The sequence below is a fragment of the Micropterus salmoides genome, unplaced genomic scaffold, assembly GCF_014851395.1.
Source record: "Micropterus salmoides isolate LMB-PRFRI ecotype aquatic unplaced genomic scaffold, ASM1485139v1 Ms_hic_scaffold_5, whole genome shotgun sequence".
Lineage (NCBI taxonomy): Eukaryota > Metazoa > Chordata > Actinopteri > Centrarchiformes > Centrarchidae > Micropterus > Micropterus salmoides.
Window position 1 is genome coordinate 34,103,585 of NW_024044237.1, and position 6,462 is coordinate 34,110,046.

Genomic DNA, 6,462 nt, shown 5'->3' on the forward strand with positions numbered 1-6,462 from the left:
TGTGGTCCAGTACCTGTTTTGTCCTACCGGATAATTATTCTAAAGTATCATTCTGTTCCTCTATGTTGTGGTTCCACTATTTGTAGTTTCACAGTGTTTTCTGTCTACTTTGCACATAATAAATCTATTGCATGTCTCTCCATCCTGGAAAAAGGATCCCTCCTCCGTGGCATGTGTTGACGTTTCTCAAGTCTCTGAAAAAGAGTCCAAGTCATGTCTCAAGTCTTTGAGCTGGAGTCCAAGTCAAGTCTCAAGTCTCTCGTGGTTATAATGAGTGTTGGATCACCCGCTGTGTTCCATCCAAGCAGCTTAGAGCACTGCACTGCTATAAGGATTTAATGAACCTGTAACCTGTTTGCAGCCAACGTTAATACTTAATGTGATGTCAGACAGCGGGACGTAAATTATTACGTTAAATCGAATTTGGCAAGCAAACAAGCCCATTCATCTTCATCTCATAATGAATGACAGTCGGTGTTACCCTCCGGTAGGTCGTAGCTAAAGCAAGTAGCAAGCTAACGTTAGATGACCAGTGCTGAGCTAAACATGTTTACTAACCTCAGGTTACTAACCCATTTTACATTCAGCGCTTCTTTAGTTTGGGCCTTGTTATATGAAGTTTTAAAGCCAAAGTTTATGATGAATGGCACAGCAGCTGCCGGTGTTTATTGTCCTCTCTCACATGTGGCCACGCGCAACAGAGATGTACTAACGTAGGGAGGTTTTAGGTAACGAGTCCGAGTCTCAAACTCGAATCCCCATCTCTGCCACCATGACTACAGGCTTTCCCTAACCTGTGCCAAAAAATAACCATAAATATTTTTTATTGATCAGGCATGTTCAGTATCAACAAAGCCAAAGTTTGGCAGATACCTTGATGTAAAACTTTATGTTGGAAAAAAAATGGCATCTAAGTGGCATCACGTTTCTCTCTGAACATATTTGCTTCAGATATATTAATAAATATTTTTAGGCTTGATTAGTGGAACCTCGGTTGTGTGTTGTCGGGCACGAAACTCATTTAGGAGTAAAATGACTAATATAACAGGTTAACATTGTAATTATTCCTCACCTCTCTCTCTGTCCGCCCTCATTTACTGACAGCTCCCTACTATATATTCTCTGATAAAAATAACATCCAAGTTGTAATAAAACACAATTTTCAGAAGACAAATTATGGAACACCATTTTAATTTTGGAGAAGAGGCTGCTGTAGAAAATCACAACATGCTAATTGTGTTTAATTTTAGCTGTATTGTCAGGTTATTATTCAAAACATTATCATTTTAAAGTTATTATTCAGAATATCTGAGCCTCATCAGTGATGTAAACAACATTTAGTAGCTGTTAAAAGCTGCTAATGGTAGTGTGTAGCAAAGGTTGAAGCTAAAAGGACGAACATTAAAGTTAGTAAGGCAGAGCGAGCAGGAGACTCCTTACAGCTCCTGCTTTTTACATCCTGACTCTGCTGACACACTGCTCTGCTGGAAGCTCAACAGCTCCTGAATAGTAATGCTATTTTAACACACATACACACAAATCCTTGTAGATTGCATGCAAGCCCTCTATTACTCAAACTCGGCCAACCACAAAATGAACAAAGTCAGCCGTTGTGCAGCAGCAGGCGTAGATGTGAGGTGAGACTGCAGCTGAAATTGAAATTAATGGCTTTTCTAATTGGAGCACATGTTTGTCAGAGTGACGAAGTGCCACTGACATGAACTACATCCGCTCACCTGCCCTGCACTTCCTCTGATTGGCCGACAGCCACGGTTAGGATGGATGATGCAGTACACGATTACTGGAGCTGAAGATGTTTGATACGTCATACTGAGCAGCCGATCAGCTGAGCTGATGGGGCATACTCCTTTACGTGTTGTGTCATTACTCCAGTTTTATGCTGCTATACAGTAAGAAATAATTCAAAATGTGGTGGTAAACACAGACCTGGTTTCAGTATTAAGCATAACTTGGAAACCTTTTAACTCCTCTTTGATAAATCTGTTTTTTTTTTTGTTTTTTTTTAATGCCTAGTACTAATATTCTCAGTTTCTGGTGTGTATTTAAAACAACTGGATTGTGTTGTGCAGCAAAAACAAAAGGCTGTAAATGTAAATTAGGAAACATTTTTTACTCAATTGGCATTAAAAGCCTGTTTTGTTTTACATAAATGTTCACATTTTGACTTCATGATAAACCCTAAATTATCATAAGTTTCAATATTAAGTGTTTGATACATTTTAATAACTGATCACTTAAGCGTTGAACTTGATTGTTAAAGTTGTTTATGATTTATTCAATATAAATTATGTGAATACATTTGTGTTAAATTATTATTATCTTACCTTTAGCTTCAGATTGATTGCGACATTCATAATGTGGCTCTAGGAACGGCAATTTCAGGTGGTAGGTCGATCTTTGACAGTGCTTTTAAATTTGAAAAACAGATTAGTCCTGTTGTAAAAGCCAGTTTCGTCTTGCTGAGACTGTTGGCTAAAGTCAAGCCAAAGATTTTGAAAGAGCAAACCATGGATTCAGTGTTTCCCACAGGATTTTAAATGGAGTTCTGTAAACTGAGGTTCAGGAACAGGACCACGCCCCTCTCACTTATTCTACCACCTGCGCTTCATTCAATTCCTCCAATCAACCCTCCGTACTTTACTCATTTCATCCACCCGTGCTTCTCAAATCCAGTCACATGCACTCACGTATATAAGCTGCTAACCCGTTTTCTCTCCCGTTTCTCAGTTCTCACCCACCGTCAGTTCAGACTCAGACGCCCACTGCAGTAACGCAAACTGCTCCAGCCCTCACACAGGGCCAGGTCGTATTTGCTTTTTCCGTCTGTCGCGACACAATTGTTCAGTTCTCCCCCATCGCAGGGCGGAGCTGGACGACTATCTTTCAATCATCTAGGACTCAGCTTCTGGTCTGGCAGCACCGGGTTCTTTTGCTTTTGCTTCCCAGGCTGCACGCCGCCTTCCACCTCCAGCAATTAATCAGGGCACCTTGGGGCACCCAGGGCGGGAGTGCAAACTCCAGACCCCGTGTATAGGCATTCTCTATGCGCCACCCCCTCCTCCACGGGTGTCATGCCAGTATCTCCTCTGCCCCCTCTCACATGAGGGCCCTGCATAGTCAATACCAGAAGCTGCCACCCCCATGACCCCAACCAGCACGGCTATGGCCGCACAGATACCCCAGACTACGTCTTATCGACGCCTTAAATACGCTGAAGACAGTTCAGCCGCCAGTTCGTTCACCTCCACTCCTGGTTCCAGCCAGACATTGAGGCTATCCCAGATCAGAATCAGAAGGAGCTTATTGCCTAGTAGTGTTTACACATACGAGGATTTCTTTGGCGATAAGGTGCTACGTGTAGGCAACCATACAGCTGACATAAATATATGTAGAGATATATACATGCGGAATAAACAACACCTTCCTCCCCTTTCCCAATCCACCGCACCAGCCATCAGCATCACCACCAGGACTTACCACGGCATAGACTCATCTCTCTTCCCCCCTGGCACCGCTATGCCAAGCACCAATAGCCCCATCCTCAGTCCCATATTCCAAGCCCCATGCAACCCACCCACATGACACCAACCTCAGCCTTCTTGCCGGCCAACGCACGTTTGGCCAATCTGTCATTACCAGCACTTCCCAGGCGTTGCCCATACACTCGGATTTCCTTCTTTGAGCATATGAGCATTTCTCAGAATGGCAACAACTATGAAACACTACTTTCATAACTATTCATCATAATAAACCACTATAAAATCTAACATTGGCGTGGTGAAGAGACTATGGTGGGTGGGCCTTGGACCCTCTCATCAAGGGGGCCGGGTGCATGCCATCCCCAGAAGAAAATTTTGTATATTTTAAAGTTAAATTCATTAATTTGGTGCAAAATTAAGATTAGATCTATGAAGAACTTTGTACGCTTGTAAACAATGTTGTGCTCTAAACTATTTAATCATAAACCCATTGTACAGCTATAAATGGTGATGAAACAGAGATGAAACACAAGTAAACAAATTTAATGTTTTTCCAGAAACCCTAAATCAAAGAATAGAAAATAGAATAAGTAATTTCCCTAACATTTCATTGTTTTAAAAAAAAAAACTTTTATAAGACACGTAATAAATTTTATACTTTCTGTGAACATAATGAAATTAATCTTATTGCCATACTTTATAGACACCTTATTTTGAAAACCGTACGTCCTCGCACTAAATTCATTAAGTCCGACCCAGTTTGATAAATAATGTTGTATGTGGTTCTAGTATCGCGCAACATGAAGACTTCACAGCCTCTCTGCAGGTCAGACTCTCATACTGCAACACTTGTCGTTGTAAAGAGAGAAACTGACAGGATAAAGTTGCTAACCTGCCTGTCAGCTCGCACTGGTCCGTTACAGCGGGTTTACCATAAAGGCTTGAATACGTGTGCAGCTAGCTTAATCGCCTTCTCACAAACGAGTGGCAGAGACTATGGCGGGCAGCCACCATTTCGTTAATTAATGGGAAACACTGATGGATTTATGGATGGTGATGGAGCAGTGGATGAGACAGATGTCTTTGATGTGAGAGACCCAGTTTCAATTCCCTACTGTGACACATCCACCAATGTGCCCCTGAGCAAGACACTTAACACCTAGTTGCTCCACAGACGTGAGACCTCTGACATATATAGCAATTGTAAATCGCTCTAGATAAATGCGTCAGCTAAATGAACAAACGTGAATTTATAACGTCTCGGCTAGACTACTGTGATTCTTTATATGTTGGAGTGGATCCAGTCCAGAATGCAACAGCTAGACTTGTAACAGGAACTAAAAAGCGTGAGCACATTACTCCAGTTTTAGCCTCGCTCCACTGGCTTCCCGTCTGCTTTAGAAGTGATTTTAAGATTTTATTGCTTGTTTTTAAGAATTTAAATCGGCTGGCACCTTTTTATTTATCAGAACTTTTATATGATCACACTCCTGTCAAAGCACTGAGGTCATCCAATCAGATGCTCCTCGGTGTCCCCAGATCTAGGTTAAAAAATAAAGGTGACTGAGCCTTTTCAGTGACTCTTCCTGATCTCTTCGATATTTTAACTGCTCAAATAATAACTGCTCCGACTTCTGAAATTTTCAAGTCCTTGCTAAAGACCCACCTCTATTCACTGGCTGTCAAATCGATCGAGTTTCAACATTTTTCACCTTTTCTTCTGTCTTCGTCATGTACATTTGTTGTGTATCCTGAATTTGGAAAGCGCTTTGGTCAACTAGGGTTGTTTTCAAATGTGCTATATAAATAAATTTGAGTTAGAAGCGCTCCACCATGTTGGTTCAGACTCAAATATCTAACGAAAAGATGAATTGCCATGATATTCAAATAATAATCTTTAAAACCAAAACCCAGCTTGTTGATGTGTACCTGGTCATTTAGAATCAAATACACCAGCAGCAGGTGAGGCAGTATGTAGGAGTTTTTCACTTTTATTTAAGCTCTCCATCTAACACATTTGTCACACATTCAGGCATGCCAAGATTTAGTAGCTTATCACTATTTTCAAGGCATACCACCACTCCAAAAACTTACATCATTCATTTTATCTAATATAACGCTACATCTCTCTGGGGAGGGCTCTTTTGCAGCATAAAAACTTGACATGTTGGGTTTTAATATTTTACTTGGTAGAGGTGTGATAAAGTTTCAATAATGTGTTATTGCAATATGTTGTGATACCCTGATATTTATCTATTAAAGCTGCTAAAAGCCAATAGTTTGAACTGTAACTGTAACACAGTGCTCTTTGATATCATAGGTGTATTTTGGTGCTTTACTTGGATCTTGATGTTTTTGGGAGATTTTCTACTTTTCCTCCTTTACACTTTGGAGGGAAATATTTAACTTTTTGCTCCACTACATTTATTTGATAGCAGGAGCAAATGGTTACCTTACAGATTCAGATTTTACATTATGATATATGGTCTAAAATATCTCCAGTATCATAAGTTTCCTGTCCTTCACAAAAGGGGCTGCCCCCCCCCCAACTAATGATTTTCCTAGGCGACTAGTCATTGCACGTTTACGGTATTAAAAAAAAAAAAGAAATACAAAACTGTGATATAGAGCCTTTAAAATATACATTTTACAAGGGGCAGGAAGTGAGTCGCCTGCGGTAATGATTCTGAATGTGTTGGAATAACCAGCAAGGAGACACACTGTGTTAATTTATTTCAACACATGGGGTGCCAGTTAGCTCACACTTTTTACCACAGCAGCCAGGTCCAAGTCTCTCTTTCTCTCTCTCAAAAATAAAGACCCCCAAAAATTTACAGTATAACATCAACAAGTGTTGTTGTTTAAAACAGGGGAAATTATTTCCAACTTCACAAGAACAAATACCCACGGACTTATCACATAATGGATGATCTAAAAAGTTACTTAACCGCTTAACTTAAAA

General features: G+C 40.5%; 1 pseudogene; it reads right to left on the bottom strand.

Annotated features, from left to right (window-relative positions):
* Positions 1–3,062: 3,062 nt before the first annotated feature.
* Positions 3,063–6,462, bottom strand: part of LOC119888446 — a 27,882-nt pseudogene continuing 24,482 nt past the window's right edge.